Source organism: Periplaneta americana, chromosome 7 (genome assembly GCF_040183065.1).
Source record: "Periplaneta americana isolate PAMFEO1 chromosome 7, P.americana_PAMFEO1_priV1, whole genome shotgun sequence".
In the NCBI taxonomy this organism is placed as follows: domain Eukaryota; kingdom Metazoa; phylum Arthropoda; class Insecta; order Blattodea; family Blattidae; genus Periplaneta; species Periplaneta americana.
Window position 1 is genome coordinate 171,322,540 of NC_091123.1, and position 27,418 is coordinate 171,349,957.

General features: G+C 37.0%; 1 long non-coding RNA gene across 1 annotated transcript; it reads right to left on the minus strand.

The window, feature by feature from the left end:
• Window positions 1–600: 600 nt before the first annotated feature.
• LOC138703712 (uncharacterized) lies at window positions 601–21,452 on the minus strand. The gene is made up of 4 exons (XR_011333238.1): window positions 21,365–21,452; window positions 14,830–14,915; window positions 3,883–3,913; window positions 601–783 (listed from the first exon to the last, which is right to left on the minus strand). It is a non-coding gene; the product is annotated as an uncharacterized lncRNA (long non-coding RNA).
• Between the last annotated feature and the right edge of the window lie 5,966 nt (window positions 21,453–27,418).

Here is a 27,418-nt window from a genome sequence, read left to right on the forward strand (position 1 = left end):
AAGTCTACTACTCCACGAAAGCTATTGTATTCCTGATGCAAGTAACATTACGGAAGCCGTGAAAAAATCAACAAGACTCCAGATGCCGATGTAATTACTGCAATATGTTATATAAATAATATTGTTAAAATATTAAAATGAAAAATTAATCATTACATAACCTTACCGTTTGTTTTAAGTTCGCATTTATAGACTGGGGGGAAAAAAAAAGACAGACGTATATCACGGCCTGCTGGAGTATAGATATTTTTGTTTTCTAAAGTTGCCGTCATTAAACAGAAACCAAGATGGAGATTTCATTGCAACTAATTAGAAATTCGTCTTTCACGTATGTAATAAACGATCTTCGCACAAAATAATGTACGATACACGAGCGGTAAGTTTGATTTCATGTTATCGGAAATTAAAAAAGCTCAACTACGTTTCGTTTTTTCAATCTTTTCCTCGAACATGAAAACGTCAACATACCGCTCTTGTAACGTATATTACTAATATCGTTCACTAGATGAGTTGATTCAACTAACATGGAAATAATGTGAATCGGTCAGCGACGACTTCTTGTACATAACCAAAATGTAAATAATGAAATTCAATAGAATATTCAGTTCAAAGAAACGTATATTTCTCTACATGTGAATGCTACAGTACAAGTTTTATGTTTCCGTACATAACAGAATTAAAATTACGACTCAGTAAACTTGCAGGCACATTCGCCATTGTCACACGCATAACCAGGAGCAGCTAAGCAAGGAATCGCGCAATCTTGGTTTGAAGAGCAGTCCCCTGTGAATGCGAAAAGGGATTAAGTTATGAAGCTAACAAGTCAACACTTTGACATCAACCACTGTAACGGTAAATTAATTCCAATTTTTAACAAAATGTCTGCCAAATAAATTCTTTGATTTCAGTTACCTCAGAAAATGTATAGGTAAGGGCCGTATTCAAGAACGTAGCTTCAAATACTGTCGGTGACTCAGGAGAAGACGAGAGCGGATTGAGGAGGAAGGGATGTGAACAGATAACGTACAACACGTCAATATTTGTACTGCAGTAAGCGGAAACATTAGGTCTCCTTCTGTTCAACTTAGCTTTAATTTCCATACGCATTGTTACTCATGTTTCCTGCACGAGTAATAACCTGGCTACTGGGATGCTTATCTGAGCGATGTTTATAATTAGACTTCGTGGAATTGCCACGAGAATCGTAAGGTTTACTACGCACGCGGTATAGACTGTATGAGAAGGGGGCGTGTAACGGATGGAGTATGCCTCTGATGTAAACACTGAGCAGTATACTGCGGTTACAATAAAACCTGTATCCTGCATTCAAGAAATATAATGAATGATTATTGAAGTAGGAAATGTCTAAACATGTAAATACACAATTATTTTGTAGTGAGATATATTAACTCTTAAAATTTAATGTAATATACTCACATCATCCTTGAATATGTGCATTGCAGTGAAGAGTTACGTACATTTTGAGCGACTGCAAAGTGAACGTCCTCCGATGGTCACTCAAACAGTTTTTACATTGGGAAAATGTACGTTCAACATCACACGATGTAATAGGTGCATATTTGAAGAACGGAAAGTTACTACTTTTTAGTACACCAACTTCAGACATCTTGTCGTGACCTGATAGTGCATCATTTATAATACGAAGTTGTGAATAGGCAGAATTTTCAGCAATAATGTTTCTCAACTTACATTCCAATTTTTCTGAAATCAGTGAATTGTTATTTTGGATAACGGTTTGTGATACTTTATACACTATATTAAGGGCTTCTGAGAGTTGTACTGGCTGCGGGGGTAAGGGTATTTCAGGGGCAATTGTTTGGAACAGCAACACTCTCATTGTAGTATATTTGATTGAATTCTTGTCTGCACTGAACAAATGTTAAGCTTTGACTATTCCAATTACAGTAATGCAAAAACAAGTGCTTACATAGGAATACATTAGCTGTAGCTGCTCTATCTATTTGGACCGGTCACATCTCTTAACATGAACTCCTTATACTACGAGACTGGGAGGACGCTCACCTCCTCTATACTACCGTACATCGGCAACCTGATTGCATGCCGCGTGTGGCAATTCAACGAAGTCTATTTATAATAATCAACAGCGATAGTCAACAAGGTCACATTCTTTCCGCTCGTCTTCTCCTAACGGACAGTACACTTCGTCTTGACTCCCTCAAGTCAGAAGCCTAGATCATATATAGAGACGTGGACAAATTGTTGGACTAAATTAATTATATGTGCAACGAAGCTGTATTTATCGGCAGAAATAATGAACAAAAATGTATTTTGCACAGATATAATGAAGAGAAAATTGAGTATTGAGGTTACTAATATTTTGTGAACATTCCCTTATTCTTTATTAACACGTTGATTTTGTCAGGGATGCTGGAAACCAAAGTTTGACACTTTCTTTGCATATCAGTATCATTTAGCCAGATTTAAGACAGTGCTTAAATGAGTCCATGTTTTGTTGTAAGCCTCTTTTTATTCACTTCCTTCTTTAGTATAGATCACAGATTTTCAATTTCGTTCATGTCCGGTCTTCTTACAGGCCATGGGAGAATATCTTCTGCAGTATATAATTAAAACACCAATAGCACCGACATAACCAGAAAAAAAATATACTTAACCATTGGAGAAATATACCGGGAGATGTAAACAATCATATTTACAACAATAGAGACTCTGTGAATTATACTGATAGTTGATATGACGAATTATATTATGTTTCCAAGAAAAAGTTTTAGTCTAATAATTTGTCCACGTCTGTAGTTTATATGATCTAGGGTCAGAAGTTACGTCATATAAAGTAAAGTGCTGGATATGATTATTATAAAATTATAAACACTCTATCTTCAGAAATACATAACATTAATTTATAATGGATACACTGTGGAAAGAGTAGACTTTAAAGATGATTGTGTTTTCTTGAGGCTCAATTAAAATTTTATGGAGATCAATACACAATAATGCGAAAAATGTGGTTTTTGAAGACAATTTATTACTGGTACTTAAAAATGCAGAAACTGAATTTTGGTAAAATTAATAATAATTAATGATCTTTCAAATAATCAAAATTAAAAATGATGCTCTATGTGACCGCCATTTGCCCGCACAAATATTTGTAGGCGTCTTCTTCATTGTCCAATGACACTGGATATCTGTCTTTGATCAAGTCGGTCCCAACATTCAAGAAGGCGTTGTCTTCAATGTTCAAATTACGAATTCTTGTTTTGTTGTAAACTGTAGTTGACTCCATACAAAATAGTTCATAGGATTAAGATCTCGTTTGAAACTCCGTCGGAAATAATAAGAGAATCTGAGAAATGCGATCTTTCACGCAATAATATCTCAGGAGGGATATCATGTCCGTATCTTGCTAATCAATCGCTGCACACTTGAAACAGACCATTCTCGCTGAGCGTAGTTCCTTACAATTTGGCGGGCAGATAAATTATCATATTGGTGCAAATGTTTAATGAAAATCTTGTCTTCGTTCGTTAAGCGACCCATTATTCACAAAATGAGAAGTCAAAACGGAAGAAAACAAATGATGATAGCACAACAAACGGCTTGGCCTGCTGAACTCGTAAGACCATAATGCTTAGTTCGGCATAAACGATCGATTTTACACTGCCTTAGAAAAAATAAAAAATTATGTTTAATAAAAGGTAAAAAATTAAATATTAGAGTACTTTCCCGGTCTACGAGAACTGTGAAATTTGCCTGTGAAACAAACTTTCAAGTGAAATCATTAGCTACTGGAATATAACCATTTAAATTTTGTGCCTTTTCTTGGCCCACTGTGTGTATAATGTTAATTTTAAACATCAGACTTGGAAGAAAACATTGACTTACATGCATCAACGCGGCTGTGGGCGAGAAGCATCTGAAACATTTCATAAGAGAGAGTTAAATGCAACAGTAACTGTAAGTACATGCAGATGGTTTCTTACAACAGAAGTTAAAGAAGCGCATTTCAATATATTTATGATACATTATAAATATTCTTTATGCACATAGACTCAAGATGGCAGTGATAATATATTTTTTTCAGTTACAAGTTTAATTACTTGTAACTCTTACGTTTTCCGGCTACGTTTTCTTAATAAAATATTATTATTGATAAGTTGATTGCATAGGAATGGAATTATTAGAGGCCGGATTTTATGTAATATAAAAATAAGAAATATTCCGCTAAAAATGCAAAAACATGTAACATATAAAAATATACAGCTTACAATCAAAGCTTTATTAGATGTATTTTTGCACATTCATAAAAAATTACACATACACAAGTGATTAAATCTAATTTAATTACTGTTTGGAAGCGTAATTAATAATTCAAAATTTGTCCATATTGATTGTCTCCTCAACGTCAATTCATACGTAGGAATCGCCAAGTCAAGCGCTCTAATCGTCTCCATTGTGTCAATGTAGCTAGAGTTCAAGTAATTTTTCCGGAGAGTTGATTCATCCGGAATACTGAAGTTGCAGTATTTGCGTAGGAATGCTTGAAACTTTGGCACTTCAAGTTTGTACCATTGTATGTTTGCAGCAACCATTGGCATGCACAAATCTTTATTAAATTCACTGGCAGAAGACGAAGAAGGTTCCAGCACCATTTTTGTAAGAAGAACTTGCTTTTTCGACAGAGCACGTTTTTTTATTTGTGACACGAAGTTCAGTTTTTAAATGCGTTTGTCACACACTTTGAGCGTATTCCGAATCTCACCGGTGAGCAATTCGATGGCATCACGGTGTTCCGAATTCCACCGATGACGTCATTGATGCTCCACCGGTGTCGCACCGGTGCCATCAACTTGCAGAGGTGGTGGCAGTCTCCATCAGCCGCCATCAGTGAATCTGACTGGTTCTTGTATAGGGGGGAATTAGCAGACGAATAACATCGTGCACTGTTGTGTCATGGCGGTGTGTTCTGCTTTAGTTCTGCTGTATTGTTTGTAGTGAGCACAACGTAAAAACAATATGTTAATGGCTTATGAGCGAACATGTCAACGGACCAGTTATTACTACCGGTTCAAGAAATAAATTGTTTATGCTATCTTTTCTTTGAACGAGATGGGAGTACGAAAATTTCGCAAAATTTTGCTAGCGTAGCACAACCAACAACTTGTACAGTCACCATGACAGCCATCGATCCTTCCAGCAGTTTTGTTCCTTATTTCGCTGCAACGTGACGTCAATGATGCCACCGGACCGGTGAGATTCGGTATACGCTGTTTGCAAGGCACGACTAGCTAGCTTTATCATCTGATGTCAGAATAAACTTCTCTAGAAAACTGAAAGAACTTCTGTTTTCTTTCAGAGCAACTGATTGGAGGTCTTTGTGTCCAACGGTCATACCCACAGGGCAATTTTCTTTCTCCTTCACCGCGGTGTCAGTACAATGACTCGGGCAGGACATGATTGCGCCCCACGGTCAGGTAAGATGCAGCAGATAGAAAAGGGTCCCTGTTTTGTGGGCATAGTTGCGCCCCGTTCCCATCAGGCAGAGAAAAAGGCATGGCATAGTTGCGCCCCGATGAAATAGGTAGAGAAAAATACACTATGGAAACTAGAGCCTCGTAATCAACCAACTTTATTGATTTCTTATTCATTATCGATACTGTTAAAATGAACACCATGAAGTTGGAAGTACTATATTGACTTTTTCTACTGTTTATGCAGTGATTATTGATAGCCTAGTGTGAATATTAACACCATGCAGCTGGCAGTACTTTATTAACTGGTTTTCTACTCCGTTTTTTAAACCACATGATCGAGGCATTCAGAAGCGGTAAAATAGACAGATACATGTTCTTAAAAAAATGTAGCTACCACTATAATATTTTAAAGTAATTTACTTATTTTATGACAATCACTTTCGTGTGTACTATACCCATCGGGGCGCAACTATGCCATGTCCATTCTGCTACCTGATTTCTCCGGGGCGCAACTATGCCATGTTCATTCTGCTACCTGATTTCTTCAGGGCGCAACTATACCATGTCCATTCTGCTACCTGATTTCTTCAGGGCGCAACTATGCCATGTCCATTCTGCTACCTGATTTCTTTGTGGCGCAACTATGCCATGTCCATTCTGCTACCTGATTTCTCCGGGGAGCAACTATGCCATGTCCATTCTGCTACCTGATTTCTTCGGGGCGCAACTATGCCATGTCCATTCTGCTACCTGATTTCTCCGGGGTGCAACTATGCCATGTCCATTCTGCTACCTGATTTCCTCGGGGAGCAACTATGCCATGTCCATTCTGCTACCTGATTTCCTCGGGGAGCAACTATGCCATGTCCATTCTGCTACCTGATTTCTCCGGGGCGCAACTATGCCATGTCCATTCTGCTACCTGATTTCTTCAGGGCGCAACTATGCCATGTCCATTCTGCTACCTGATTTCTTCAGGGCGCAGTTATGCCATGTCCATTCTGCTACCTGATTTCTTCAGGGCGCAACTATGCCATGTCCATTCTGCTACCTGATTTCTCCGAGGAGCAACTATGCCATGTCCATTCTGCTACCTGATTTCTTCAGGGCGCAGCTATGCCATGTCCATTCTGCTACCTGATTTCTTCAGGGCGCAACTATGCCATGTCCATTCTGCTACCTGAGTTCTTCGGGGCGCAACTATTCCATGTTCATTCTGCTACCTGATTTCTCCGGGGCGCAACTATGCCATGTCCATTCTGCTACCTCATTTCTTCAGGGCGCAGCTATGTCATGTCCATTCTGCTACCTGACTTCCTCGGGGCGCAACTATGCCATGTCCATTCTGCTACCTGATTCCTTCAGGGCGCAGCTATGCCATGTCCATTCTGCTACCTGATTTCTTCAGGGCGCAGCTATGCCATGTCCATTCTGCTACCTGAGTTCTTCGGGGCGCAACTATTCCATGTTCATTCTGCTACCTGATTTCTCCGGGGAGCAACTATGCCATGTCCATTCTGCTACCTGATTTCTTCAGGGCGCAGCTATGCCATGTCCATTCTGCTACCTGATTTCTTCAGGGCGCAACTATGCCATGTCCATTCTGCTACCTGAGTTCTTCGGGGCGCAACTATTCCATGTTCATTCTGCTACCTGATTTCTTCGGGGCGTAACTATGCCATGTCCATTCTGCTACCTGATTTCTTCAGGGCGCAACTATACCATGTCCATTCTGCTACCTGATTTCTTCAGGGCGCAACTATGGCATGTCCATTCTGCTACCTGAGTTCTTCGGGGCGCAACTATTCCATGTTCATTCTGCTACCTGATTTCTCCGGGGAGCAACTATGCCATGTCCATTCTGCTACCTGATTTCTTCAGGGCGCAGCTATGCCATGTCCATTCTGCTACCTGATTTCTTCAGGGCGCAACTATGCCATGTCCATTCTGCTACCTGAGTTCTTCGGGGCGCAACTATTCCATGTTCATTCTGCTACCTGATTTCTTCGGGGCGTAACTATGCCATGTCCATTCTGCTACCTGATTTCTTCAGGGCGCAACTATACCATGTCCATTCTGCTACCTGATTTCTTCGGAGCGCAACTATGCCATGTCCATTCTGCTACCTGATTTCTTCAGGGCGCAACTATGCCATGTCCATTCTGCTATCTGATTTCTTCGGGGCGCAACTATGCCATGTCCATTCTGCTACCTGATTTCCTCGGGGCGCAACTATGCCATGTCCATTCTGCTACCTGACTTCCTCGGGGCGCAACTATGCCATGTCCATTCTGCTACCTGACTTCCTCGGGGCGCAACTATGCCATGTCCATTCTGGTACCTGATTTCTTCAGGGCGCAGCTATGCCATGTCCATTCTGCTACCTGATTTCTTCGGGGCGCAACTATGCCATGTCCATTCTGCTACCTGATTTCTTCAGGGCGCAACTATGCCATGTCCATTCTGCTACCTGAGTTCTTCGGGGCGCAACTATTCCATGTTCATTCTGCTACCTGATTTCTCCGGGGAGCAACTATGCCATGTCCATTCTGCTACCTGATTTCTTCGGGGCGCAACTATTCCATGTTCATTCTGCTACCTGATTTCTCCGGGGAGCAACTATGCCATGTCCATTCTGCTACCTGATTTCTCCGGGGAGCAACTATGCCAGTCCATTCTGCTACCTGATTTCTTCAGGGCGCAGCTATGCCATGTCCATTCTGCTACCTGATTTCTCCGGGGAGCAACTATGCCATGTCCATTCTGCTACCTGACTTCCTCAAGGAGCAACTATGCCATGTCCATTCTGCTACCTGATTTCTCTGGGGAGCAACTATGCCATGTCCATTCTGCTACCTGATTTCTTCGGGGCGCAACTATGCCATGTCCATTCTGCTACCTGATTTCTTCAGGGCGCAATTATGCCATGTCCATTCTGCTACCTGATTTCTTCAGGGCGCAACTATGCCATGTCCATTCTGCTACCTGATTTCCTCGGGGAGCAACTATGCCATGTCCATTCTGCTACCTGATTTCTCTGGGGAGCAACTATGCCATATCCATTCTGCTACCAGATTTCTCCGGGGCGAAACTATGCCATGTCCATTCTGCTACCTGATTTCCTCGGGGCGCAACTATGCCATGTCCATTCTGCTACCTGATTTCTTCGGGGAGCAATTATACCGTGTCCATTCTGCTACCTGATTTCTTCAGGGCGCAGTTATGCCATGTCCATTCTGCTACCTGATTTCTTCAGGGCGCAACTATGCCATGTCCATTCTGCTACCTGATTTCTCCGAGGAGCAACTATGCCATGTCCATTCTGCTACCTGATTTCTTCAGGGCGCAGCTATGCCATGTCCATTCTGCTACCTGATTTCTTCAGGGCGCAACTATGCCATGTCCATTCTGCTACCTGAGTTCTTCGGGGCGCAACTATTCCATGTTCATTCTGCTACCTGATTTCTCCGGGGCGCAACTATGCCATGTCCATTCTGCTACCTCATTTCTTCAGGGCGCAGCTATGTCATGTCCATTCTGCTACCTGACTTCCTCGGGGCGCAACTATGCCATGTCCATTCTGCTACCTGATTCCTTCAGGGCGCAGCTATGCCATGTCCATTCTGCTACCTGATTTCTTCAGGGCGCAGCTATGCCATGTCCATTCTGCTACCTGAGTTCTTCGGGGCGCAACTATTCCATGTTCATTCTGCCACCTGATTTCTCCGGGGAGCAACTATGCCATGTCCATTCTGCTACCTGATTTCTTCAGGGCGCAGCTATGCCATGTCCATTCTGCTACCTGATTTCTTCAGGGCGCAACTATGCCATGTCCATTCTGCTACCTGAGTTCTTCGGGGCGCAACTATTCCATGTTCATTCTGCTACCTGATTTCTTCGGGGCGTAACTATGCCATGTCCATTCTGCTACCTGATTTCTTCAGGGCGCAACTATACCATGTCCATTCTGCTACCTGATTTCTTCAGGGCGCAACTATGGCATGTCCATTCTGCTACCTGAGTTCTTCGGGGCGCAACTATTCCATGTTCATTCTGCTACCTGATTTCTCCGGGGAGCAACTATGCCATGTCCATTCTGCTACCTGATTTCTTCAGGGCGCAGCTATGCCATGTCCATTCTGCTACCTGATTTCTTCAGGGCGCAACTATGCCATGTCCATTCTGCTACCTGAGTTCTTCGGGGCGCAACTATTCCATGTTCATTCTGCTACCTGATTTCTTCGGGGCGTAACTATGCCATGTCCATTCTGCTATCTGATTTCTTCAGGGCGCAACTATACCATGTCCATTCTGCTACCTGATTTCTTCGGAGCGCAACTATGCCATGTCCATTCTGCTACCTGATTTCTTCAGGGCGCAACTATGCCATGTCCATTCTGCTATCTGATTTCTTCGGGGCGCAACTATGCCATGTCCATTCTGCTACCTGATTTCCTCGGGGCGCAACTATGCCATGTCCATTCTGCTACCTGACTTCCTCGGGGCGCAACTATGCCATGTCCATTCTGCTACCTGACTTCCTCGGGGCGCAACTATGCCATGTCCATTCTGGTACCTGATTTCTTCAGGGCGCAGCTATGCCATGTCCATTCTGCTACCTGATTTCTTCGGGGCGCAACTATGCCATGTCCATTCTGCTACCTGATTTCTTCAGGGCGCAACTATGCCATGTCCATTCTGCTACCTGAGTTCTTCGGGGCGCAACTATTCCATGTTCATTCTGCTACCTGATTTCTCCGGGGAGCAACTATGCCATGTCCATTCTGCTACCTGATTTCTTCGGGGCGCAACTATTCCATGTTCATTCTGCTACCTGATTTCTCCGGGGAGCAACTATGCCATGTCCATTCTGCTACCTGATTTCTCCGGGGAGCAACTATGCCAGTCCATTCTGCTACCTGATTTCTTCAGGGCGCAGCTATGCCATGTCCATTCTGCTACCTGATTTCTCCGGGGAGCAACTATGCCATGTCCATTCTGCTACCTGACTTCCTCAAGGAGCAACTATGCCATGTCCATTCTGCTACCTGATTTCTCTGGGGAGCAACTATGCCATGTCCATTCTGCTACCTGATTTCTTCGGGGCGCAACTATGCCATGTCCATTCTGCTACCTGATTTCTTCAGGGCGCAATTATGCCATGTCCATTCTGCTACCTGATTTCTTCAGGGCGCAACTATGCCATGTCCATTCTGCTACCTGATTTCCTCGGGGAGCAACTATGCCATGTCCATTCTGCTACCTGATTTCTCTGGGGAGCAACTATGCCATATCCATTCTGCTACCAGATTTCTCCGGGGCGAAACTATGCCATGTCCATTCTGCTACCTGATTTCCTCGGGGCGCAACTATGCCATGTCCATTCTGCTACCTGATTTCTTCGGGGAGCAATTATACCGTGTCCATTCTGCTACCTGATTTCATCGGGGCGCAACTATGCCATGTCCATTCTGCTACCTGATTTCTTCAGGGCGCAACTATGCCATGTCCATTCTGCTACCTGATTTCTCCGGGGAGCAACTATGCCAGTCCATTCTGCTACCTGATTTCTCCGGGGAGCAACTATGCCAGTCCATTCTGCTACCTGATTTCCTCGGGGAGCAACTATGCCATGTCCATTCTGCTACCTGATTTCTTCGGGGAGCAACTATGCCATGTCCATTCTGCTACCTGATTTCTCCGGGGCGCAACTATGCCATGTCCATTCTGCTATCTGATTTCTTCAGGGCGCAACTATGCTATGTCCATTCTGCCACCTGATTTCTTCGGGGCGCAACTATGCCATGTCCATTCTGCTACCTGATTTCTCCGGGACGCAACTATGCCATGTCCATTCTGCTATCTGATTTCTTCAGGGCGCAACTATGCCATGTCCATTCTGCCACCTGATTTCTTCGGGGCGCAACTATGCCATGTCCATTCCGCTACCTGATTTCTTCGGGGCGCAACTATGCCATGTCCATTCTGCTACCTGATTTCTTCGGGGCGCAACTATGCCATGTCCATTCTGCTACCTGATTTCTTCGGGGCGCAACTATGCCATGTCCATTCTGCTACCTGATTTCTTCGGGGCGCAGCTATGCCATGTCCATTCTGCTACCTGATTTCTTCGGGGCGCAACTATGCCATGTCCATTCTGCTACCTGATTTCTTCGGGGCGCAACTATGCCATGTCCATTCTGCTACCTGATTTCTTCAGGGCGCAACTATGCCGTGCCTAGGCCTCCCAATTGACCGTGGGGCGCAACTATGCCATACCGAATGACTCACCCTTCGCATTGGTATTTCTTCCTACCATAGGCGGAGTTATGTGGAGGCACGGGGGGGGGGCACTGCCCCCCAAACTTATGTCAACTCTTTTTTTTTCTATTAACGTTAGAAAATATTGAATTCAAAAGATCTATTTTGCTTTTGTTTATGATTAAGTTTCTGTGCTTAAATTGAAGAATTAATGTCATCAGAATATGTGTTTGGACTATAATATTTATTTTAAATTTCTGATTGTATAAAAATTTCTATACCTCATTTGAGGAATGAAAGCACTCTAATGTTTCTTTTGTAACAGCCTGTACTCATGTGTTAGAAGTCTGCGGATGTTCAGGTCGCCATTGGAGAAATATGAATAACATACCGCACAACAATGCAGAAAAAATAAAAGTTATTCCGGTATAATGTGTAAACTTAAAGACGAGATTAAATAAAATGTATCTTCAGAAGTTCAGCTTCATATAAAAAGTTTCTGTTAGACTGTTACATAGTTTTATTGATGCATGCGTATGTTTCTGTATGAGGGAGATTGTTTTTAAGTTATGCCTTATTATAATTTGTAGCAGACCTGCAGTTCAAGCTCTATACAACACGGTCCGAAACATCGATGATATGGATGTAGCACTGTAAGAAACGTGCCCTCGAAAATACCTTTATTAAATGATCATATTCCGATATACTGTACCACGGTCAAGCAATAATGGGGGCAGGAGGTAAATGATGTCCCCCATAACCCCGTTATATGGGGATTCTATGGGTTTGCTTTGCCCCCCCTCCCAAGGAAACGGTTCTCTCTCCGCCTATGCTTCCTACTTTACCGTTACTTCTTAAGGGATATACAAAATATTAACATTCCAAAGGGAAGTCCATTTTTGGCAGAATACGTTATTATTTTCAATTATTGAATTATTTTATGCATTGGAGACCAAGGGACAAGCTTTATAAACGATTTTCAAAGTTATTAAGTTATTGAGTTAAGTAGAGAGAAAATTGGTGAAAAAAAAATGTATTCTTTCAAAATGTGCAATATCCTTCAAAATATGTAATACATGGTTAATTATTTATTACGCACCAAAATATGTAAAAATGTGCAACTTTTAACTTCGGAATAATGATCTATTTAGTGTGATTCGTCCTCATGGGGGAAGAAATTTTCTCATGAAATTTCGGCCAGTGTATGGGACCGGTGCCCGCCCAGCATCGTGATGCACTTGGGGAGCTAAGATAGGTAGCGAAATCCGGTTGCAAATACCAGCTATAACGGCTCGGGAGATCATCGTGCTAACCACACGATACCTCCATTCTGGTTGGATGATCGTCCACCTCTGCTTCGGCATGTGGGCGTGAGGCCAGCAGCCGGCTGGTCGGCCTAGGCCCTTCAAGGGCTGGTCCGCCACGGATTATTATTATTGTGATTCGCCGATATTTTAGCTTTGCTTATAGCTACATATATACTCGTAGGAACAGAATATGTAATGGAAGGGTTCAGAATCATAGTGAGCCAAGCGCCATTTATTAAAAACGGAAAAAGCAAGGGTTAAAGTTAAGTGAATACCACAGTTTAAAGAAGATTGATATATCATTTAGTTTTAATGTGCATACTTTATATTATTTGTTACATGTTTCATTAAATTATGATTTTCACTTACTGTTAACCCTTGTTTCCTCCGTTTTTAATATATGGCACTCGGTCCTCTATGACTCTGAACCCTTCAATTATATAAAATCCAGGCTCTATTCATTATATCCAACGGAATCTATACTAATAATAAATCTGTAGCCGAAATTTTTCTGGTAATTTTCGATTTTCCAAAAATAATTGGTCCTAACATATATAATTAACCACCCTGAAACCGAAAATCGCTTTTTTGAAATTTTTGTTTGTATGTCTGTCTGTATGTTTGTTACCTTTTCACGCGATAATGGCTGAACGGATTTCGATGAAAACTGGAATATAAATTATGTTCGTTGTAACTTAGATTTTAGGCTATATGGCATTCAAAATACATTATTTAAAAGGGGGTTATAAGGGGACCTGAATTAAATAAATCGAAATATCTCGCTTATTATTGATTTTTGTGAAAAATGTTACATAACAAAAGTTTTTTTTTTTAATAATTTGCGATAAGTGTTATTCCTTGAAAAATTTTCATAGGACTGATATTTAATGAGATAAATTAGTTTTAAAATTAAAATAACTGCCATCTAAGGCCGTATAATGAAATACAAAACAAATGACTTCGTCTATAAGGGGCCTTGGACAGCAACAATCGAAAGCTATGAAAGATAGCCTACAGAGAATGTTTCTGTGTTTGTATGAAGTAATATCGGAAACTAAATTAACCGATTTGTATAATTAATTATTATTTCACCATTGGAAAGTGTAGTTTCTCTAGATGGACATAATGCTATAATGTTATTAGAGTAACTTCTGATATAATATAATATAATATAATATAATATAATATAATATAATATAATATAATATAATATAATATAATATAATATAATATAATATAATATAAGTTATTTGAAGGGTTCAGAACCATAGTGGGCCAAACGCCATTTACTGAATACGTAGAAAACAAGGGTTAAAATTAAGTTATTACCATAATTCAATGGAAACCTATAACAAGTAAAATAAAGTATACACATTAAATCTAAATGATGTCAATGTTCATTAAACTATGGTTGCATGTAATAAAAATTAGAAACATGTTAAAGGAATTGTCATTGCACCAATGAGTGGTCTCTGGACCAAAATGATCGCATTTTAATTATTTGGATGCAATTTAAATTAAGTAACATATTAAACGATTTATCCTTCTATCAAACACGAATGTTCCCTGGATAAAATGTCCTATTTTAATTATGTAATTACTTTATATTTATTTCTAACGGGTGCAGCGGAGCGCACGGGCACGGCTAGTCTTGAATAATATTGTACAGATTAATATTTTATATAGCCTATTCTTTCATGATGTCGATATGACTCTTCAAAACAAGAAAATTCTTTAATAATTATAAATTTTCACTTTTAAATTAAAAATATAATATTAAGAAATATTACCATCATTACGAAAAGAAATCCAAAGAGAAACAACAAACGATGATTGGCAGACATTTTATAGTGGACTCTTGCACAATTCTGCGTACCTGCAATTAATATAAAAAGTAATTAAATCTTTCATTGTTAAACAATTAAGATATTAAAACATACTATAAAATAGTTTGTAGATCAAGTCAAACGTCTAGAATTGCCAAAGGGGACACTCCGCTAAAGTTGACAACTTTTTTTCTGAATCATTTTTGAACCAAAATTTAAGAGCATGTTTACTATGTAAAGGACTAACAAAATCCAGCCCACACCTGTGGAGTAACGGTTAGCGCGTCTGTTCGCGAAACCAGGTGGCCCGGGTTCAAATTCCGGTCGGGGCAAGTTACCTGATTGAGGTTTTTTCTGGGGTTTTTCCTCAACCCAATATGAGCAAATGCTGGGTAACTATCGGTGCTGGTCCTCGGACTCATTTCACCGGCATTATCACCTTCATCTCATTGCTATACCATCGTAAAATAACCTACTAAAAAAAACAACAAAATCCAAATTTTGAAATCCCAAGTGTTTTTTACTTTTGATTTTTAATGTTTTTACTATTCTTTTTAGTAATATTTTCATATTCAAGTTTTCAGTGAAACATATCAATTTTTAAGCTTCGTTTTTTTGGTTACAATCACAAGACATAGGGAAAACTTATATGCATTCATTTTATGAAATATTTCATTTATTCACTTTCAAAACTTATTTTTTTATTATTTAAATAATATTATTTTCCCTATAATACATAAAACATATTACGGAAATAAACTAGCAGTATTTCTTATATAATAAAAACATAAACACTTGCATTTAAAATTTCATCCTGACTGATTAATATTTGCCATAAAAAGTTGGTGTTGAATCAAGAAAAACAGACTTAGGGTAAAATGGATTTGAAAGTAAAACGAATATTTATGTAAATTAAACTTCTCCTCCGCTACATTCATCTAGTAACTTCAGGGAGCCAACTTTACAATAAAAATTACTAGATTTGCAATCAGAAATTTGTAAAAAAAAAAATTGATTTCAAAGTAAAAAGAATATTTATATAAATTAAAATTCTCCTCCACTACATTCATCTAGTAACTTCAGGGAGCCAAGTTTAGAACAAAAGTTAGTAGATTTGTAATCAGAAACTTGTAAAAAAATCTTTTATGGACAAGTCAATTTGACAGCTCTTTAAATGCCACGCCCCTTACAATCTTAATTTAAAAATGAAACATATTGGGGTATGAAAATATACACTGTAAAGAAGCAAAATAGCCAATATTTTTTTTTAATTTTTTTTTTATGATTTTGAGTGAAGTCTTCCCTTACAACTTAAGTGCAAGTGTGGAGTTGAATGGGAATTGCGTTGTGTAATATAATAAATTGGTTTTGAGATACAGTAACTTTTTCCATGTTAGGCTAAGAAAGTATCTATACCGACTTGTTTAAATTTGTTTTGAGATACAGTAACTTTTTCCATGTTAGGCTAACAAAGTATCTATACCGACTTGTTTAAATTTGTTTTGAGATACAGTAACTTTTTCCATGTTAGGCTAAGAAAGTATCTATACCGACTTGTTTAAATTTGTTTTGAGATACAGTAACTTTTTCCATGTTAGGCTAAGAAAGTATCTATACCGACTTGTTTAAATTTGTTTCGAGATACAGTAACTTTTTCCATGTTAGGCTAAGAAAGTATCTATACCGACTTGTTTAAATTTGTTTTGAGATACAGTAACTTTTTCCATGTTAGGCTAAGAAAGTATCTATACCGACTTGTTTAAATTTGTTTTGAGATACAGTAACTTCTTCCATGTTAGGCTAAGAAAGTATCTATACCGACTTGTTTAAATTTGTTTTGAGATACAGTAACTTCTTCCATGTTAGGCTAAGAAAGTATCTATACCGACTTGTTTAAATTTGTTTTGAGATACAGTAACTTCTTCCATGTTAGGCTAAGAAAGTATCTATACCGACTTGTTTAAATTTGTTTTGAGATACAGTAACTTTTTCCATGTTAGGCTAACAAAGTATCTATACCGACTTGTTTAAATTTGTTTTGAGATACAGTAACTTTTTCCATGTTAGGCTAAGAAAGTATCTATACCGACTTGTTTAAATTTGTTTTGAGATACAGTAACTTTTTCCATGTTAGGCTAAGAAAGTATCTATACCGACTTGTTTAAATTTGTTTCGAGATACAGTAACTTTTTCCATGTTAGGCTAAGAAAGTATCTATACCGACTTGTTTAAATTTGTTTTGAGATACAATAACTTTTTCCATGTTAGGCTAAGAAAGTATCTATACCGACTTGTTTAAATTTGTTTTGAGATACAGTAACTTCTTCCATGTTAGGCTAAGAAAGTATCTATACCGACTTGTTTAAATTTGTTTTGAGATACAGTAACTTTTTCCATGTTAGGCTAAGAAAGTATCTATACTGACTTGTTTAAATTTGTTTTGAGATACAGTAACATTTTCCATGTCAGGCCAAGAAAGTATCCACACAGACTTGTTTAAATTTGTTTTGAGATACAGTAACTTTTTCCATGTTAGGCTAAGAAAGTATCTATACCGACTTGTTTAAATTTGTTTTTAGATACAGTAACTTTTTCCATGTTATACTAAGGAAGTAACTATACTGATTCGTTTAAATTTGTTTTGAAATACAGTAACTTTTTCCATGTTATACTAAGGAAGTAACTATACTGACTCGTTTAAATTTGTTTTGAGATACAGTAACTTTTTCCATGTTATACTAAGGAAGTAACTATACTGACTCGTTTAAATTTGTTTTGAGATACAGTAACTTTTTCCATGTTATACTAAGGAAGTAACTATACTGACTCGTTTAAATTTGTTTTGAGATACAGTAACTTTTTCCATGTTATACTAAGGAAGTAACTATACTGACTCGTTTAAATTTGTTTTGAGATACAGTAACTTTTTCCATGTTAGGCTAAGAAAGTATCTATACCGACTTGTTTAAATTTGTTTTGAGATACAGTAACTTTTTCCATGTTAGGCTAAGAAAGTATCTATACCGACTTGTTTAAATTTGTTTTGAGATACAGTAACTTTTTCCATGTTAGGCTAAGAAAGTATCTATACCGCCTTGTTTAAATTTGTTTTGAGATACAGTAACTTTTTCCATGTTAGGCTAAGAAAGTATCTATACCGACTTATTTAAATTTGTTTTGAGATACAGTAACTTTTTCCATGTTAGGCTAAGAAAGTATCTATACCGCCTTGTTTAAATTTGTTTTGAGATACAGTAACTTTTTCCATGTTAGGCTAAGAAAGTATCTATACCGACTTGTTTAAATTTGTTTTGAGATACAGTAACTTTTTCCATGTTAGGCTAAGAAAGTATCTATACCGACTTGTTTAAATTTGTTTTGAGATACAGTAACTTTTTCCATGTTAGGCTAAGAAAGTATCTATACCGACTTGTTTAAATTTGTTTTGAGATACAGTAACTTTTTCCATGTCAGGCCAAGAAAGTATCCATACCGACTTGTTTAAATTTGTTTTGAGATACAGTAACTTTTTCCATGTTAGGCTAAGAAAGTATCTATACCGACTTGTTTAAATTTGTTTTGAGATACAGTAACTTTTTCCATGTTATACTAAGGAAGTAACTATACTGACTCATTTAAATTTGTTTTGAGATACAGTAACTTTTTCCATGTTATACTAAGGAAGTAACTATACTGACTCGTTAAATTTGTTTTGAGATACAGTAACTTTTTCCATGTTAGGCTAACAAAGTATCTATACCGACTTGTTTAAATTTGTTTTGAGATACAGTAACTTTTTCCATGTCAGGCCAAGAAAGTATCCATACCGACTTGTTTAAATTTGTTTTGAGATACAGTAACTTTTTCCATGTTAGGCTAAGAAAGTATCTATACCGACTTGTTTAAATTTGTTTTGAGATACAGTAACTTCTTCCATGTTAGGCTAAGAAAGTATCTATACCGACTTGTTTAAATTTGTTTTGAGATACAGTAACTTTTTCCATGTTAGGCTAAGAAAGTATCTATACCGACTTGTTTAAATTTGTTTTGAGATACAGTAACTTTTTCCATGTTAGGCTAACAAAGTATCTATACCGACTTGTTTAAATTTGTTTTGAGATACAGTAACTTTTTCCATGTTAGGCTAAGAAAGTATCTATACCGACTTGTTTAAATTTGTTTTGAGATACAGTAACTTTTTCCATGTTATACTAAGGAAGTAACTATACTGACTCGTTTAAATTTGTTTTGAGATAAAGTAACTTTTTCCATGTTATGCTAAGGAAGTAATTATACTGACTTGTTTAAATTTGTTTTGAGATACTTCCATGTTATGCTAAGGAAGTAATTATGCTGAGTCGTTAAAATTTGTTTTGAGATACAGTAACTTTTTCCATGTTATACTAAGGAAGTAACTATACTGACTCGTTTAAATTTGTTTTGAGATACAGTAACTTTTTCCATGTTATACTAAGGAAGTAACTATACTGACTCGTTTAAATTTGTTTTGAGATACAGTAACTTTTTCCATGTTATGCTAAGGAAGTAACTATACTGACTTGTTTAAATTTGTTTTGAGATACAGTAACTTTTTTCATTTTATGCTAAGGAAGTAATTATACTGACTCGTTTAAATTTGTTTTGAGATACAGTAACTTTTTCCAAGTTAGGCTAAGAACCTATCCATGTGTGTTTTTTTAATCTTCATTTACTTCATGTCCCATTACTTCCATAGTAATACTACTGTACATGCTGATTTTTTAAATTCCCATTAAATCTGTCCTTAGTTTATTGTCTTGATGTCACACAATAAAATTGTACCAATGGCTGAATGATGTTACTTTGTAAAATATAATTCTATTAGGTACATTTGCAGCTCTCAAATTAACACTTTCAAATTATTAGTGAAATGTTGAATTCTCCGTCTTTTGAGTTCATTAATGTAATCAGAACACCTGGAATACCATGTAATGTAGCCTACTTGGATATACAGTACAGTATAACAAATTCAAGTGAAAAAAAAAAATCTGAAAAGAAAACTCAGAATATGAAATTCGCTATAAATCGACGCAATAGTAGGTCTAATATTTCGCGAATGTGTTCATATTTCGCTATTAGAGCTCCATTGTGCCATTTTTCGCGATTGTTTTATCCGCATATTATTAATCAGATTTTTCTACAAGTGTCAAAAGAAAACATGTTGTACTACAGAAAAGAAGTGCAATTTAATTGAGTGGTTTGGGAAAAGAGAAAATGTGATTCATCTCACATCACAATACGATATGAATTACTACTGTAAGCGATTTAGGCTAATGAAAAACAAAATATAAACTGTATAAAATTTGTAAAACTACAACGTGAGACATTTACTATTTCTATCTTTCCACAGACAGTCGTCATAAGTTTTCTTGGCCATTAAAAATCCGTCGTTGAGAACCAGACATAAGTACAATAAATAATGTTTTAATAATTGACTTATCGGAAAATAATACATGAATTGTAAAAAAAATACTTAACCCAGATAAGACTGACGTCCTATATATAGGATCCGAACGTTTTATTTTTTTAACATTGCAGTGTAAGATTTTCATAGTCGGCAATCAAGATACCATAATCCTTACGTGTTATAAATTGCCTCCAATTTTTTTTTCTTATATTTAGTCTGTCATAATCATTGTTATTAACATATTTGTGTGAAACGTCCGGTGTCCTATATATAGGACGTCAGTCTTATCTGGGTTAAATTAGTGAACTTCTGATCCATTACCGAGCGTATTAAAAGAAAAGACCATATAGGAAATTACGAAAATATGATCTCCTGCATATTCGTGTCCTATCATAGCTCAGTTGGAAAGAGCCCTCAGCGCGCAGAGCTGAGGGTCCCGGGTTCGATTCCCGGTGCCGGAACGAATTTTTCTCGATTTAATGGTGATAATACACATTGACTACTTCATAGTAGTCGTGATAACATATAATGTATATTTGAATTTTTCTCGTAATAAATGGTAATAATTATGTACTTAGTTTATGAAAACTTTTTATGGTATGGATTATCCGATTTTTCGATTAACCGTTCACTCCATCCCCTTCATTACCACGGATAATAGAGGTTCTACTGTATAACAAATTCAAGTGAAAAAAAAATCTGAAAAGAAAACTCAGAATATGAAATTCGCTATAAAACGATGCAATAGTTGGCCTAATAATTCGCGAATGTGTTCATATTTCGCTATTAGAGCTCCATTTCGCCATTTTTCGCGATTGTATCATCCGTATATTATTAATCAGATTTACTTAATTAGTAAAGATTAATAAAAACCTATGTATATCTATTATGTCGTGATTTTCGCGATCTCCATAAATACACGGCCTGCTCATACGACAGCCCTTTCCCTTTGTATCATCTTCGAATTATCCCTTTTATTACAATATCATTACCACCAGTATATCGGCCACTAGGGCCATTAACAGAGAAATAATACTAAAACAAGTCGTTTACCTGAACTTCTAGATAGCTCGGAATGTGAAGATGATTTGGTTATCCGCTTATTCAGAACGTGTTTATATACTAACAGTAATGCATTATTCGTGCGTGACAAAACTTCGTATAGGTTAACATTATTTGAATGTTGCAACAGACTCATTTTTTATCTTAGTTTGATAATGCCACAGCCTGAAAAAAGGATTAGTACCCATATATTATTCAATTCGTTGTGCATTGAAATTACACTTTTTTATTTTGGAAATATCTTTTGTTTATCATTAATGATTCATGAACCGATATCTGTCCTTGGTTGAAAGAATTGAGTGCATTCCATTAATATTTAAAACGGGACTGTTATTTATCATTTTTGTGCAAGTTGTTTACCTGACTTTTGCGATATTCTACTGAAACCTGTCGTTTTGATAAGCTGGCTCTTTTTATTTTACACATAGAGAGCTTTTATGCGTTGCACATCACAAAAATCGTACCGCATTCAATTTGCAGCTTACTTACTTACTTACTGGCTTTTAAGGAACCCGGAGGTTCATTGCCGCCCTCACATAAGCCCGCCATTGGTCCCTATCCTGTGCAACATTAATCCAGTCTCTATCATCATACCCCACCTCCCTTAAATCCATTTTAATATTATCCTCCCATCCACATCTCGGCCTCCCTAAAGGTCTTTTCCCCTCTGGACTCCCAACTAATACTCTATATGCATTTCTGGATTCGCCCATACGTGCTACATGCCCTGCCCATCTCAAACGTCTGGATTTAATGTTCCTAATTATGTCAGGTGAAGGACACAATTCGTGCAGCTCTGCGTTGTGTAACTTTCTCCATTCTCCTGTAACTTCATCCCTCTTAGCCCCAAATATTTTCCCTAAAAACCTTATTCTCAAAAACCCTCAATCTCTGTTCCTCTCTCAAAGTGAGAGTCCAAGTTTCACAGCCATACAGAACAACCGGTAATATAACTGTTTTATAAATTCTAACTTTCAGGTTTTTTGACAGCACACTAGGTGACAAAAGCTTCTCAACCGAATAATAACACGCATTTCCCATATTTATTCTGCGTTTAATTTCCTCATGAGTATCATTTATATTTGTTACAGTTGCTCCAAGATATTTGAATTTTTCCACCTCTTTGAAGGATAAATCTCTAACTTTTATAGTTCCATTTCGTACAATATTCTGATCACGAGACATAATCATATACTTAGTCTTTTCGGGATTCACTTCTAACCCTATCTCTTTACTTGCTTCAAGTAGAATTTCCGTGTTTTCCCTAATCGTTTGTGGATTTCCTCCTAACATATTCACGTCATCCGCATAGACAAGAAGCTGATGTAACCCGTTCAATTCCAAACCCTCTGTGTTATCCTGAACTTTCTTAATGGCATAATCTAGAGCGAAGTTAAAAAGTAAAGGTGATAGTGCATCTCCCTGCTTTAGCCCGCAGTGAATTGGAAAAGCATCAGATAGAAACTGGCCTATACGGACTCTGCTGTAAGTTTCACTAAGACACATTTTAATTAATCGAACTAGTTTCTTGGGAACACCAAATTCAATAAGAATATTATATAAAACTTCTCTCTTAACTGAGTCATATGCTTTTTTGAAATCTATGAATAACTGATGTACTGTACCCTTATACTCCTATTTTTTCTCCAATATCTGTCGAATACAAAAAAATCTGATCAATAGTCGATCTATTACGCCTAAAATCACACTGATGATCCCCAATAATTTCATCTACATATGGAGTTAATATTCTCAAAAGGATATTCGACAAAATTTTGTACGACGTCAACAGAAGTGATATTCCTCGAAAGTTACTACAGTTAGCCTTGTCCCTCTTCTTAAAGATAGGTACGATTATGGACTCCTTCCACTGTTCTGGTACAATTTCCTTTTCCCATATTGCAAGTACAAGTTTATAAATTTCGCTAGATAACACGCTTGCATCCTCTTGTATTAATTCTGCTGGAATTTGGTCGATACCTGGAGACTTGTACTTTTTCAGACTTTCTATCGCAATTTCGACTTCAGAAAGTGTGGGTTCCGGTATAAATGGCTCAGCAGTTTGTATTTGCAGCTTACAGTTTACCAAAATTAACACTATGCTTAATATTTTAGTTAATCCAGATGGTGATAAACTGGTTTCGAAGGAAGTTCTTAGTGACATAAAGCTTGACATTAATCAAATTGAATTCGAGTTTGACTTTGACAAAACCGTCGAGGTTGCTCCTGACAGTTGTCAATAGTCAGTTTCTTCCACTGTTCCTTCTACTCCATACCTTCTTCTTCCAAACTCTGAATCACATCACATCAGACAAATACTTGTAGCCATGCACTGCGAAAAGTTACAGCTCTAAATTTATGTTGTTGAGCAATTGTTGGACACGTTTGATGACTGTTGAGTCTGTTGAATCTAGAGCACATATCGACGGACAAGTTCAAAAGGAAAACAACTCAAAATCTAGAGTTCTAAGATACTTGCATTTTAAAGTTTCATGTTGGTTGGGGCAAGTTACCTGGTTGAGGTCTTTCCCGAGGTTTTCCCTCAACCCCCAACGAGGTGTAGTCAGTTGGTGTGGACTGGAAATGCTTCTAGCTGGAAGCCAGTTTAGAAGTTCCCTAAGACATATCGCTAGAGTACGGTTCCCTCTTCAGGTTATTATTATTATTATTATTATTATTATTGTTATTATTATTATTATTATTCTTCTTCTTATTCGTCTTCTTCTTCTTCTTCTTCTTCTTCTTATTATTATTATTATTATTATTATTATTATTATTATTATTATTATTATTAAAAGGCATATGACTTAGTTAGGAGAGAAGTATTATATGATATTCTTATTGAATTTGGTATTCCCAAGAAACTAGTTCGATTAATTAAAATGTGTCTTAGTGAAACTTACCGCAGAGTCCGTATAGGCCAGTTTCTATCTGATGCTTTCCCAATTCACCGCGGGCTAAAGCAGGGAGATGCACTATCACCTTTACTTTTTAACTTCGCTCTAGAATATGCCATTAGGAAAGTTCAGGATAACAGAAAGGGTTTGCAATTGAACGGGTTACATCAGCTTCTTGTCTATGCGGATGACGTGAATATGTTAGGAGAAAATACTGAAATTTTACTTGAAGCAAGTAAAGAGATGGGTTTGGAAGTAAATCCCGAAAAGACAAAGCATATGATTGTCTCGTGACTAGAATATTGTACGAAATGGAAATATAAAAATTGGAAATTTATGTTTTGAAGAGGTGGAGAAGTTCAAATATCTTGGAGCAACAGTAACAAATACAAATGATACTCGGGAGGAAATTAAACACTAAATAATTATGGGTAATGCCTGTTATTATTCGGTTGAGAAGCTCTTATCATCCAGTCTGCTGTCCAAAGTATGAAAGTTAGAATTTATAAAACAGTTATATTACCGGTTGTTCTGTATTGTTGCGAATCTTGGACTCTTACTTTGAGAGAGGAACAGAGATTAAGGGTGTCTGAGAATAAGGTTCTTAGGAAAATATTTGGTGCTAAGAGGGATGAAGTTACAGGAGAATGGAGAAAGTTACACAACACAGAACTGCACGCATTGTATTCTTCACCTGACATAATTAGGAACATTAAATCCAGACGTTTGTGATGGACAAAGCATGTAGCACGTATGGGCGAATCCAGAAATGCATATAGAGTATTAGTGGGGAGTCTGGAGGGAAAAAGACCTTTGGGGAGGCCGAGACGTAGATGGGAGGATAATATTAAAATGGATTAGAGGGAGGTGTGATATGATGATAGAGAGTGGATTAATCTTGCACAGGATAGGAACCGATGGCGGGCTTATGTGAGGGCGGCAATGAACCTTCGGGTTCCTTAAAAGCCATTTATAAGTGTTATTATTATTATTATTATTATTATTATTATTATTATTATTATTATTATTATTATTATTACTGTATTTTTCCAAAAATTTGTTAAGATGAAGGAGTTCCCCAAAATTATTTTTAATCCTGATTTTGTTCTTGTTATTTTAAAGAAAACATATTTTAAGGAATCCGTTGCAAAAATGCAGAGTCTATTCTAGGGTGACCAGACGTCCCGTTTTTAACGAGATTGTCCCTTTTTTCAGCCTCTTGTCCCCTGTCCCGAGAAAAGTATGCTCAGGAGCCACATGTCAAGTTTTTTTAAATTGCGTTCCGTTTCTCTAAATTATTGATAAAATATTTATTTTTCTTTTATTTTATTTAATAATCACGTAAAACATTGATTAATTCTATATTGTTTCTATCAGATGTCACCGTATTGAGTTCCATAAAAGCGATGTTAATCACAAAATATCATTTCAAAAAATAAATGTGTCTTGCATGAACTTCTATAGTTTCCTGAAGGAAATATCAACACTTCTACAGCAAATTCATCCATCAAAGAAAAATGATGCAGATTGTACAGTTCATCTTCATGGAGAATGTTAAAATAGTTAAAAAAGGTAAAATGAGAAAAAAAAGTTTGTTACGAAACAAGTTCAGAATACAGTGACACATATGATATAAGGTACAATTAATCTGAAGTATTTTTAAACAGATAATTTAACCTAATTAATCCAAACTAGTTGCAATATAAAAAATGGTTAACAATGACAACCCACGTATCCATGCTACTCTATTATGTATAATTATTACCCCTATAACCTAGTCATTCTAAACACTGTAGTATTTATTACTTTAAAATAAATAAAACTGGACCTTATTGTTCACTGACATTATATAAACACAAGTAATAATGAACGTTTAGATAAAATGTTGGTACATGTCAACTTTAATAAGTGTCCCGTTTTTTATTTTGGCAATCCGGTCACCCTAATCTATTCCAATCGTTGCTTACGTGATTATACGACCTGGCGCATAGCGCCTGAAATACAGTTTTAAAGTGGTCCCCGCGTAACGCCAATTCCGCCGCTCGGAGCGCTGTTCGGTTCCAAATATTCGTAGCAAAATATTTAAATGACATTGACATTTGGGGCATTTAAAGGACTCACCATTGCTTATTAAATGATTTGTACAATTTTTTATGGATAATAAACATAATTTTCAAACTTCTACGTCTCAATTATTTAAAATAAATGGCTATCAAAATTGATATTAAAATATATTACATATAAACTGAGGCACTGTATTCCCTATACATAAATTCATACACCAAACATATTCGAAAATAAATTAAACTTCACACATTTTATGTACGCACTGTAGCCTACCATTTTCACCTAATTATTATTATTGTTATTATTATTATTATTATTATTATTATTATTATTATTATTATTATTATTATTATTATTATAAGATATTGCAACTAATTAAGGTACTGCATTATCTTCCATTTCTCTGAATTCATAATTAAACATTTGTAAGTAGGCCTAACTTTTCCCTCTTTTTTAAAAATACGATAAGAACGTTGAAGTGCTCTGGTATTTACCAACTCATAGGGCAAAAAAAGGTAACAGAAGTAATAAATAACATCCATCCTGCAAAGAAAACTAAACCTAATGTTGAACCAAGTAGGTACATCAGCTTTCAATGAAGGAATAAAATACATGAAAATATCTGTAGTGCTCTGGAAAAGTGGAACAAGTCAAAAATGTTAATTTTGCAGGAAAAGGAAAAAAACTGTCTTCACACTGTTTATGTCGATTTGATTTTCTTCTGTATTAATTATTGTAATGGGAGACATACTTATGTGTCTTGTCCCAAGCGAGCAGATGTTCCGTAAGTTGCCAATAAATTAATAAAACATGTTTGTGGAAACTAACTTATGCCACTTTTCCCAAGCATGGCAGATATATAATTAAATACGGTACCTAATAAATACAACATGAGTATAATTTATTCATTACTCTTGTCGGTATTTTCTAAAAAGAAAGGGAAGAAAGTGATAAGATTAACTTCAAATCATGCCGTTCATTTTCTCATCAGGCCTCTCCAGTACTGTTTGGTAAGTGAAACAAAGCATGAAACTAATTTACATTTTGGGTCACATCATTTGAGAGTCAGACGATCCATACT